This window comes from Pseudophryne corroboree, chromosome 11 (assembly GCF_028390025.1).
Source record: "Pseudophryne corroboree isolate aPseCor3 chromosome 11, aPseCor3.hap2, whole genome shotgun sequence".
Classification (NCBI taxonomy): domain Eukaryota; kingdom Metazoa; phylum Chordata; class Amphibia; order Anura; family Myobatrachidae; genus Pseudophryne; species Pseudophryne corroboree.
The window spans coordinates 269049671-269062252 of NC_086454.1; positions in this window are offsets into that span (position 1 = coordinate 269049671).

The window sequence follows — 12582 nt, forward strand, 5'->3', positions numbered from 1 at the left end:
ATATATTTGTAAATGTTGATCATGTCCCCTCTTAATCTCCTCTTTTCCAGTGTAAACATGCCTAGTCTTGCAAGCCTTTCCTCGTATTCCAGCGTCTCCATACCCTTAATTAGTTTGGTTGCCCGCCTTTGAACCTTTTCTAGCTCCAGGATATCCTTTTTGTAGTAAGGTGCCCAGAATTGTACACAGTATTCAAGGTGTGGCCTCACAAGTGATTTATATAACGGGAGTATAATACTCTCGTCCCTAGCATCAATTCCCCGTTTTATGCATGCTAATATCTTATTAGCCTTCTTTGCTGCAGTCCTACTTTGGGTACTACTGCTTAGTTTGCTATCTATGAGGACACCTAAGTCCTTTTCCAGTACAGAATCCCCTAATTTTACCCCATTTAGTAGGTGGTAGGTGTAATTTTTGTTCTTGTTACCACAGTGCATTACCTTATACTTGTCTGTATTGATGCGCATTCTCCATTTTGCTGCCCAAGCTTCTAATTTAACTAAGTCGTTCTGAAGAGACTCAGCATCCCCCTCCGCATTTATAACTTTACACAATTTGGTATCATCTGCAAAAATTGACACCATGCTCTCTAGACCTTCTGTTAGGTCGTTAATGAAAATATTGAACAATAGCGGTCCTAATACTGAGCCTTGCGGCACACCACTTAGCACTTCAGTCCAAGTTAAAAAAGATCCATTAACCACAATGCGCTGCTCCCTATTATCTAACCAGTTTTTGACCCAAGTGCATATTGTGCTTCCTAGCCCTGATTCTTGTAGCTTGTAGATAAGTCTCATGTGTGATACAGTATCGAACGCTTTTGCAAAATCTAAAAAGATTACATCCACCTCTTTACCCTGATCTAGGTTTGCGCTTACTGTTTCATAAAAGCCAAGTAAGTTGGTTTGACAGGATCTGTCCTTCATAAACCCATATTGATTCCTTTTAATGACCTTATTGACTTCAAGGAACTTCTGAATACTATCTCTTAGAATACCTTGTCACAGGTTGTGCAAAGAATTACTAACATAGACAGCAGCATTTATATCTTCTTGTATCTTGCCCATACATGTGCCAAAACTTGTGCTCACACATGCCACCATGGAGATCTGCAGCAAACTAAAAAAATGTTACAAATGTAATCCTTTATTTATAAAACATATTTTGCAATGCGGCCCATATCCTGCCTATTGTTTGTATTGGAAGAAATATTGATTTCTCTTATGGTGATCTATGCTGTTTAACGACATACTAAAGGCCCATACACATGGTGAGATTCGGGCTATGCCCGATTCTCACTATGCGACGGGGGCTAGGTCGGCATCGCAAGCTCATAATGATTGTGCTTGCGATACTATGTGCGATTTTGGCTAAGTGTCAATTTTGACTATCTCTTCTATAGAGATAGTCAAAATTGACTTGCCTGCACAGTCTATCTAGTCTTGCGATGCCGACCGTGCTGGACCGCGCATCTGCATCAAATCGGGATCGCAAGGTAACTTCCACCTTGCGATCTGCACATACTTTTCTTACGATTTTGACTATATAGTAAAAATCGTAAAGAAAATATCTCACCGTGTGTACACACCACTAGGTAGCAAGTGACTCAGCTCATATATATTACAGATAAAGTCAGGACACTGTTTAATTTCAGCATTAGCCAGCTAATACAAACATAATTCAGACAGATTTTAGATAAACCACAATATATATATATATATCTATCCATCCGTGAGCAGCTGAACACACACACCAGCAGGGATATAAGGTAAGATTTAGCACACTTCTTCTTTTCTTTTCACAGCATGTTTTTTACCACTGATTACAGCAGCCAGAATTAATCCTGACGAAGGGACTATGCCAGGTCCCGAAACGAGCCGTTGATATGACGGGCAGGCTGTTTTTTCCATGTATTTAAATTCAAAAGTTCATTAAAAGCACCTTTTTTACAATGGAGTGACGTGCAACTTGCTAATTCAGCAACAGTGGAACTTATACATTATAGCACGAGCACCCAGCATTACCAATACCAGCAAGGGAGTGCCGGATCATCCAAGGTACATATACATATATATATATATATATATATATACTGTATGTATGTATTTTTTTAATCTTCTACCTCCACAAATCAGTAGACCATTTGACCGGCACAGGAAGGAGCAGCCCATCAATAGCAGCCCATGCTCTGTTATGTTACGATGACAGTGCTCCCCTCAAGTCCCTTCCCTGCATGGGACACTGCGGCCTGGGGGTGGGACACCAGGACAGTCCCAGAAAATAGGAGGTATGTATATATGCAAAAGTGGTTCAATAAGTAAGAGGACAAGACTTTTCATATGTGTAATGTGCTCTATTTCATTCTAATTTCCTGCCAGGCCAGGGCAAGTAGACCACTGCTTCCCCTGGAAAGTAACAAACATCGGTACTGTGTGTCTGTCAGACTTGGTTTTGTCTGTGTCCCCGGAGGGGGCGCTAGTGGGTCAGTGGAGGTGGATGGGAGAAAACGAGGAGGCTGGATTATGTTTCTGCGCATGAGCGCAATGATATTTATTAAACAGATGGTTCACAAAACGGCAGCAGAAAATAACAGTAGGAAATGCAAATGTCAATTGTACAGCGTGGCAGCTGAAAGTCTATGGTAACAGAATGAATGGTGACTGATGAAATAATAACCGGTAGTGATGATAACAGATGAGTGGTAATGTGGCAGAGAATATTCTGGTATGGGAACCAGAGCAGATTAAAACATGGAACCAGCAGAGATGGTGTTGTATAGCAAACCTGGTAGCAGAGGCAGGAGTCTGACTCACAGTGCAGGTGATGAGGCACTGGCAGCAAGCAAGCTGTATCACAGGTGGAGAGATGGAACACACCTGGAGTCAGTCTCTACTGCTAGGCTGAAGCACACAGAGATGGTGATGAGTGTGAAGCCTGTAGATGGAAGCAGGTATTGCTGGGGCTTGAAGTTCCACGGAGCTGTGAAAAGTAACCAGGAGTACAAAGTCTCAGGTAGAAAGCCAGGAACACGGAACAGCAGGTAGGTATCCAGGTACACGGAGGAAACAGGAACCAGATCCTTACACATGAGTCGCAGGAGTGACACAAAGTTCAGGATGCCTGCAGACTGATCCTGCAGCTTCATATATACCCCTTGTTGAACAGTCATTGGTGGAGTGAGGAAAAGTGGGTGCGGCCAAGCACCGGATTGGCCGCCGTATACTGACTGCTGGAGGCTGTCATGGCGGCGCCCATGCCGCGGCCTAGCGGGAACGCGGCGTGCTACACGCCCGCTATCACAGGAGCGCTCCCAGGCCCAGGATGGCGTCTGATGGCAGAGACGCGGATGACAGATGAACGCAGGGACCCAGGACGGAGTCCGCAGCGGCGGACAGATGTCAGCTTGGTGAGTCGATTCCTGACAGTACCCACCCCTTTAAGGGTGGGCACCGAACACCCACGTGGCTTGGAAGGATGAGTGTTATGGAAGACACGGACCAACCTTGGAGCATGGACATCCAACGAATTCACCCAACTTCTCTCCTCTGGACCATAACCGGACCAATCGACGAGGTATTGAAGACGTCCATACCGGCAACGGGAATCCAGAATCTTGCCAATCTCGAACTCCACGCCCCGCTGAGTTCGAACTTTGGGGCCAACTGGAAGAGCTCTTTGGAAATGATTCAGGACTAAAGGTCTGAGGAGAGAAACATGAAAAGCATTAGGTATTCGCAGAGAAGGTGGTAACTTCAGCTTGTAGGCCACAGGGTTGATGACTCTTTCGACAGGAAAGGGGCCAATGAAACGTGGTGCAAATTTCATAGACGGGACCCTAAGACGGAGGTTCCGGGTAGACAGCCAAACCTTGTCCCCAGGTTTCAGGCTAGGAACTGCGCGTCTTTTGCGATCAGCAAAGTATTTATACCGGCTGGAGGCCTTTTTGAGAGAAATGTGAATCTTCCTCCAGATCGAAGAAAACTGACTCAGGGCAGTAGTGGCAGCAGGAACATCCATGTGAGGAAGTTCTTGGAAGTCTGGAACACGAGGATGTTGCCCATATACTGCAAAGAATGGAGTTGTCTCAGTAGCAGTGTGGTAGCGGAAGAAGTTGTGGGCAAACTCGGCCCATGGGAGCAGATCAAACCAGTCATCCTGAGAAGATGAAACATACAATCTTAAAAATGTCTCTAGTTCTTGATTAACCCTCTCTGTCTGCCCATTCGTCTGAGGGTGGTAAGATGACGAGAACTTCAGTTTAACCTGCATGGCAGAACAGAGAGCCCTCCAAAACCTCGCTACAAACTGTACACCTCGGTCGGATATTATTTCTGAGGGTAGACCATGTAAGCGGAAAATCTCCCGTAGGAAGATTTGGGCGAGTTTTGGGGCAGAAGGGAGACCCTGGAGAGGAACAAAATGGGCCATCTTGGTAAATCTGTCCAATACAACCCAGATGGTATTGTATCCTTGAGAAGGAGGAAGGTCGGAGATAAAGTCCATGGACAGGTGTGACCAAGGGCGACTAGGAATAGACAATGGTTGTAACTGACCTGCTGGAGACTGACGAGGAGTCTTGTGCTGCACACACTTAGGACAGGATGCTACGAAATCCTTGATGTCAGCTTTCATCTTTGGCCACCAGTATGTCTCAGAGAGGAACTTGAAGGTTTTCAGGACACCGGGATGACCAGTGAACTTGGATTGATGGGCCCAAGACAGCAACTTGGGACGGAGTTCTGGGGAAACAAAAGTCTTACCAGGAGGAGGAGCTGGGGAGACTTGAGATGCAGCAAATACCACTGGACTCAGGATGGAATGTGGAACTGAGTCAGGCGTTTCCTCTTCGGATTCCATAGATCGGGATAAGGCATCAGCTTTAACATTCTGCGAACCTGGGCGGAAATGAAGCTTAAAGTTAAAACGTGAGAAAAACATAGCCCACCTGGACTGGCGAGGATTAAGGCACTGGGCTGCCTTTAAATATAGCAGATTTTTATGATCCGTGTAGATGTTGAACGGATGTTTGGCCCCTTCCAGGAGATACCTCCATTCCTCGAGGGCCAGCTTAATCGCCAGTAGTTCTTGATCTCCAACGGAGTAGTTAGCTTCTGCAGGGAGGAATTTACGAGAATAAAATCCACAGGGGTGGATTTTCCCATCGGTTCCCTTCTGGGAGAGAACAGCTCCAACTCCAACTGTAGAGGCATCCACCTCCAACTCGAACGGCCTGTTTACATCTGGCTGGGACAGAACTGGAGCAGACATAAAGGCCAGCTTGATCTTCTGGAAGGCCGCTAAAGCCTCTTCTGACCAGTTGGAATGGTCTGCCCCTTTCCGAGTTAAGTTGGTAATAGGAGCGATGAGAGTGGAGAATCCCCGAATAAATTTCCTATAGTAGTTGGCAAATCCCAGGAACCGCTGAATAGACTTGAGAGAATTTGGAATGGACCAATTGGCAATGGCTTCCAACTTTGTCGGGTCCATCTGGAGATCCGATCCGGAAATTATATAACCCAGGAAGGGTATAGAGGAAACTTCAAAGGTACACTTGGATAGTTTACCGTAGAGCCGGTTCTCACGAAGACGTCGGAGGACTTCACGGACCTGTAGACGATGAGAGGGAAGATCTTGGGAGAAGATGAGGATATCATCCAGATAAACAACGAGGTATTTATACAGAACGTCACGGAAGATTTCGTTCACAAAGTGTTGGAACACTGCTGGGGCATTACTCAACCCGAATGGCATTACCAGGTACTCGTAATGACCATCTCGAGTGTTAAAAGCTGTTTTCCATTCGTCACCACTCCGGATTCTGATGAGGTTGTAGGCACCGCGGAGATCTAGCTTGGTGAAGATGCGGGCTCCTTTAACTCTGTCAAATAATTCGGTAATGAGTGGTAATGGATAACTATTTTTAATGGTAATGTCATTGAGACCCCGGTAGTCAATGCATGGACGCAGTCCTCCATCCTTCTTTTTAACAAAGAAGAAGCCTGCACCAGCGGGTGATGATGAAGGACGGATGAATCCCTTCTGTAAATTTTCCCGGATGTAGTCGCTCATCGCTTCAGTTTCAGGAACAGATAACGGGTAGGTACGCCCCCTAGGTGGCTTCTTGCCAGGAAGGAGATCGATGGGACAATCCCATTCTCTATGGGGCGGCAGGACATCCGCGGCCTTTTCACTGAAGACATCAGAGAAATCTTGATAAGCCGCAGGAAGACTTGACTGGGTTTTTACTTCAGTAGACTTGATTGGACAAACTTGGGCTAAACAGGACTGATGGCAATGTGAACCCCATGAAGTAAGTTGTAACGTTGACCAGTCAAACTGTGGATTGTGTAGCTGGAGCCAGGGCATGCCCAAAACAATCTCCTGGGTGGCTTGAGGAATGACTAAGAACTTTATTAATTCTGAGTGTAGGAACCCAACTCCCAAAACCACTGGTGCAGTTTGGTGAGAAATATTCCCCTTGGAGATTCGGCTACCATCCACGGCGGTAATGTAGACTGGGTAAGAAAGTTCACATACAGGCAAGCAAAATTTATTTACCGCAGCTTGGGTGATGAAATTTCCTGCGGCTCCACAGTCCACTAATGCTGATGCAGACTGAAGCCCAACTGAAGTCTCTAAAGTCACAGGAAGGATAAGGTCTTGATTAGAAGGAGCTTGTCTAGAAGATCCCAACTTGACTCCTCCTTTACAAGTCAGGATCTGGCGTTTCCCGAACGCACTGTGCAGGAATTAATCTGGTGACCTGCAGCCGCACAATAAAGACAAAGTCTCTCACGAAGTCTTCTTGACCGCTCCTCAGGAGTTAGGCGGGACCTATTTATTTGCATAGGCTCATCAGAAGGTGGAGACTGGAACTGTACGGAAGGTATCATCCTTGCTCTGCGTGGCTCACTCCGAGCACGTTCATTGTTGCGTTCGCGGATGCGAGAGTCCAACTTGATGCACAGGGAAATTAAATCAGACAATTGTACAGGAAGATCGCGGGTTGCCAGTTCGTCCTTGATCCGATCAGAGAGTCCATGCCAGAAAGCTGCTACCAGGGCTTGATTGTTCCACTGAATCTCTGCGGCCAACGTCTGGAACTGGATGACATATTGTCCCATACTACGGGTACCTTGACAAAGTTGGATTAGGTCTGCAGAAGCTGATGTTGCACGACCAGGCTCGTCAAAGATCCGTCTGAAGGTTGACACGAATTCTGTATAGTTGTTAATCAGAGGGTCGGCACGTTCCCACAGAGGAGACACCCAACTCAAAGCAGATCCAGAAAGTAGAGAGATGATGTAGGCAACCTTGGATCTTGACGTGGGGAAATTATGTGACAACAATTCAAACTGGATTTCACATTGGTTGAGAAACCCGCGACATAACTTTGGGCTGCCATCATACTTGCTTGGCACGGGCAGGTGCAGACGTGACACTGGAGCTGATGCAGCCGGCATAGAAGAACTCACAGTACTGGCAGGTGCTGGAGTAACAGGAACTGTAGAAGTGTGTACACTAGGCAGGGATTGCTGTAGTGTATCTATCCGGGAGGACATCCCTTGCAGGAACTGGAACATCTGCTGCTGCGCAGCCTCTTGACCATCCAGACGGGAGACCAGATTTTGCAAGGCCTCTGACCCCACACTCCGTCCACCATCCGAGTCCATCGTTCCTGAACTTACTGTCAGACTTGGTTTTGTCTGTGTCCCCGGAGGGGGCGCTAGTGGGTCAGTGGAGGTGGATGGGAGAAAACGAGGAGGCTGGATTATGTTTCTGCGCATGAGCGCAATGATATTTATTAAACAGATGGTTCACAAAACGGCAGCAGAAAATAACAGTAGGAAATGCAAATGTCAATTGTACAGCGTGGCAGCTGAAAGTCTATGGTAACAGAATGAATGGTGACTGATGAAATAATAACCGGTAGTGATGATAACAGATGAGTGGTAATGTGGCAGAGAATATTCTGGTATGGGAACCAGAGCAGATTAAAACATGGAACCAGCAGAGATGGTGTTGTATAGCAAACCTGGTAGCAGAGGCAGGAGTCTGACTCACAGTGCAGGTGATGAGGCACTGGCAGCAAGCAAGCTGTATCACAGGTGGAGAGATGGAACACACCTGGAGTCAGTCTCTACTGCTAGGCTGAAGCACACAGAGATGGTGATGAGTGTGAAGCCTGTAGATGGAAGCAGGTATTGCTGGGGCTTGAAGTTCCACGGAGCTGTGAAAAGTAACCAGGAGTACAAAGTCTCAGGTAGAAAGCCAGGAACACGGAACAGCAGGTAGGTATCCAGGTACACGGAGGAAACAGGAACCAGATCCTTACACATGAGTCGCAGGAGTGACACAAAGTTCAGGATGCCTGCAGACTGATCCTGCAGCTTCATATATACCCCTTGTTGAACAGTCATTGGTGGAGTGAGGAAAAGTGGGTGCGGCCAAGCACCGGATTGGCCGCCGTATACTGACTGCTGGAGGCTGTCATGGCGGCGCCCATGCCGCGGCCTAGCGGGAACGCGGCGTGCTACACGCCCGCTATCACAGGAGCGCTCCCAGGCCCAGGATGGCGTCTGATGGCAGAGACGCGGATGACAGATGAACGCAGGGACCCAGGACGGAGTCCGCAGCGGCGGACAGATGTCAGCTTGGTGAGTCGATTCCTGACAGTGTCATGCACAGCACTAGCGACTGGACCTGAATGGGGGCCAATATTGTGAGCTATGAGGTGGTCAAAAGTGACTGGAAATTACTGGAAATTAATGTTATTGAGGTTAATAATACTGTAGGAACAAAAAAGGCACAAATTAAGTGATTTTATCTGTATGTATCAATTTTATTAATCATTTACACAGTATATCATAGGCGTATATTAAAACTCAGTAGAACAGGACAGCAACATCAGTACCACCATGCTATAATAGTGAAGCGTACAACTGAAAATGACACCCCACAGAGAACATAGAGGCAGATTTATTAAGCCTGGTGAAGTGATAAAGTGAAAGGTGATAAAGTACCAGCCAATCAGCTCCTAACTGTCATGTCACAGGCTGGGTTTGTAAAATGACATTTAGGAGCTGACTGGCTGGTTCTTTGTCTCAGTCCACTTTATTACTTCACCAGGCTTAATAAATCTGCCCATACAGACACAAAATGTCAAGTACATTCTTGGGGGTAAATCCTATCAGGTGCAAGTTGTGTCCTGTGAGCCATTCTCACTGTGAACTCGCACTAAGAATTACTGTACATTTGCAATCCAGTTCCAGACTCGCATTGATTTTTTTTTAGATGAAAGTCACATGTTTTTGTGTGCATCCCCCTGAAAAGGTGGAAAGGTAGGGAAAATCTTTATTTTAACCACTTGCCTGACATGGTCACATAGTTTTCAAACAATGCAACCAGTCAGAAATGCAGAGTGGGCGGCTGTCAGAAGATAATCTTCTAGTAGCCGCCAATCACAGACCCTCTGCATTTCTGCACCCTTCCCTAGTGTTTACCGTGCTGCCAATCATTGCTGATTGGTCAGTACAGCAAGACTCACACGGTGAAGAAGAGCAGCCACCCAGGAAATGTAAATTAACATCCATCAGTTTTTGGGGGAAACAAAATTGCCAGTTAGGCAGTTAAGTTAAAAATGTTGGGACACAGCACAGAACCTCTGGTTATCCCCCCCAAAAAAAACCTTCCCCCTCCCATTGCCACCACCCCAAATGAATAATAGTGCACTTTGAGGGGTTTAAATACCATTTATTTGGCCAATAAAGAAATGTCAGCATTTAGGTGAATTTCTATAAAAAGCTCAATCCTCGGTTAAATGATATGCGAGTGGTACATATACAGACATTTTTCTGTATGCTCAAAGACTTTTATTTGATTAAAAACACCTGCTTGCTTTTACTTTTCAACCATTAATAAAAAGTGCAAAAATCAGCCTTATGATACCTTTTAAAAACCTTCAATAATTTCCCTGTGGCCACTTTGAGCCTTTATATGGCCCTGCTATCTCAGTTGCCACTTTTTTGAGGTCAAGGATGGTTCCACTTTTTCATTCATTTCTCCCAGGTCACATTTTGTAGAAAAGTCACGCAACCTCGCAGAGACTACCGCAACTTGGCATTTCTAATTGGATCTCACATGTTCCACGTGTCCAAACTCGTGTGATAAAAGCGCGTTTAATTAAACAAACTCGCACCTTATTGGATGGACCACATGGAATGAACGAGATATTTTCATACTTGTTCTCTCCTTTTTGAGACTAGCTGATTCCTAAATGTCTCCCTCTAGTGTTCATTCTGAGACTTTATAGGCTTAAATATAAAGACATAATTTGTAATATATTGTATCTTGTACTTTCTACATATTTTACTTACTCCAGTATATTTCATATAACATTTTACATAAATTGTCATAAGAGATGGAAATGAGAAACCTTGGATTGGTGTTGGTCTCACATAATAATTAATATTTTGGAAACTGTAAATGTAATGAAGGTTTAACATTTTTATTTTACGATTTCTCTCCAGTCAATTATGAGTTGATAATGAACATAAAAGTCACTCTTTACAAAAAACAATTACCCAAAATTTTGAAAAGTATTCATGAAAGTATTTTTTCCTTATTTTAGTAAATTGAACTGGGAACAAATTATGCCATTTTATAGTCTCTCCATCTCCAGTTTCTGTATAAAGGCATGTACTGTATTCTGAATGAGAAGGATATTTAGGGTGAGCGTTATCAACCCCCCCCCCCCAAAAGTGGACAAGGATATGTTGCCCATAACAACCAATCATATGCTAGCTGTCATCTTAAGTAAATTACTAGATAAATGATTGCTGGAATCTGATTGGTTGCTATAGGCAACACCTCCACTTATACTCTTTAGAACATTTGATAAATCTCCCTCTTAAAGAGCAAGATCTGGCCTTAATCAGGCCCTATACCTAAATATTTACTATTTGTGTTACTGCTGGCTGAACCTTTCATACGTAATTTGTTCTAGAATTGTTTAGCTGTTTGTAGGTTACATATCATAAATGCACAATATGTAACACAGTTCCTAAAAATGTTACTGCACCCCAAGAAAAACGCCAATGGGTTGGGTAACAATAAAGATGACGCTTACAATTGTGAGCCCTAACATAGGTGTAAGTATACAGTAATATATACTTTATAACACATACTAACCAGATCATTTTTATTTCTCATATTCCCCCAATCTATAGACTATACCCAGCATTGTAGGTCCTGGGTAAAGCAATATACTGGGGCCCCTAACCACCCATTCATGGGAATAAATAATAATAATAATAATAAAAATCTTAATTTACCACTCCTGCGGTCCCACACCGTCTCTCCACATACTTCCATACAGTGATTGACTCTCAGCACTTTGATTGGTGGAAAACTTCTGCCATCCACCAATCAGCATGCTGACAGCCATTCACTATCTGGCTGCAGTCTGGGAGGCCCTGACTATGTCAAGTTTGCAAAAACAATTACTTTATTTGCAGATCGTTGTTAATCTTAATGAAAAGGGTGCCTGACCACAACCCTTCCCAGGCTAATTGTGGAGTTTGTTCTGCAGTTGCTGTGTGAATGGCTTTTAGGGTGAATCTCTTTCTACTGTTGCTGTGTGACCAGCTGCAAACCTAGCTGCTCACTGGGTCTATAGAATGTTAATGCTACCACTATGGGCCATGCTTATTGGTTTGCTGTATAAAAGGATCTGATATACTGCTACAGAGTAAACGGAATTCTTTATTTTCCATATTTGACCCATCACACTGGCTGAGGAACAGACTACCACTTATAAAACACTTTTACCATCATTTTCAGACAAAAAAAAAGGACATTATTAATGATTTCTTCAAAAGTATATACAGAAGGTTAAAAAAGCAAATATAACTTCAAAGATTAATAAATGAGTGTATTTTGAGTTTGGAACAACAATAAATAAGACTACTGCATGTACATGTAACACAGCCAGGTTAAAGTTCCAGATGTCAGTAGTTGCCTGAATAATTCCTGCAATCTCTCACACAGTTGCTCACCACCCGATGTGTGGCCACGGCATATAGCTAGCTGCGTACTAATGATTTTATGATCAGACCAACAAATGGGGGGATTTTTCCATCAGCGGAGGTCCCGGTATCGGAGCCACACACTAAGCTTTCTTTTTAAATTCCCAATTTTGTTCCACACCACACACTAAATTGGCATATGTCCCTCCACAGGGAAGATGAGGCAATCAGGGTAAATCGTAAGAAATATAGGTGGTCATTCCGAGTTGTTCGCTCGCTGCTATTTTTAGCAGAATTGCTAATAGGCCAAAATCCGGCAGTTCTGCGCATGCGTATGCACTGGAGGGCGCACGTGCTGAGCAATTTTACACAAAACTATGCTATTTTACTCATGGGCAAACAAAGCTTTTCAGTCGCTCTGTTGATCGGAGAATGATTGACAGGAAGTGGGTGTTTCTGGGTGGTAACTGAGCGTGTTCCGGGAGTGTGCTAAAAAATGCAGGCTTGCCAGGTAAAAACGCAGGAGTGGCTGGAGGAACGGGGGAGTGGTTGGCCG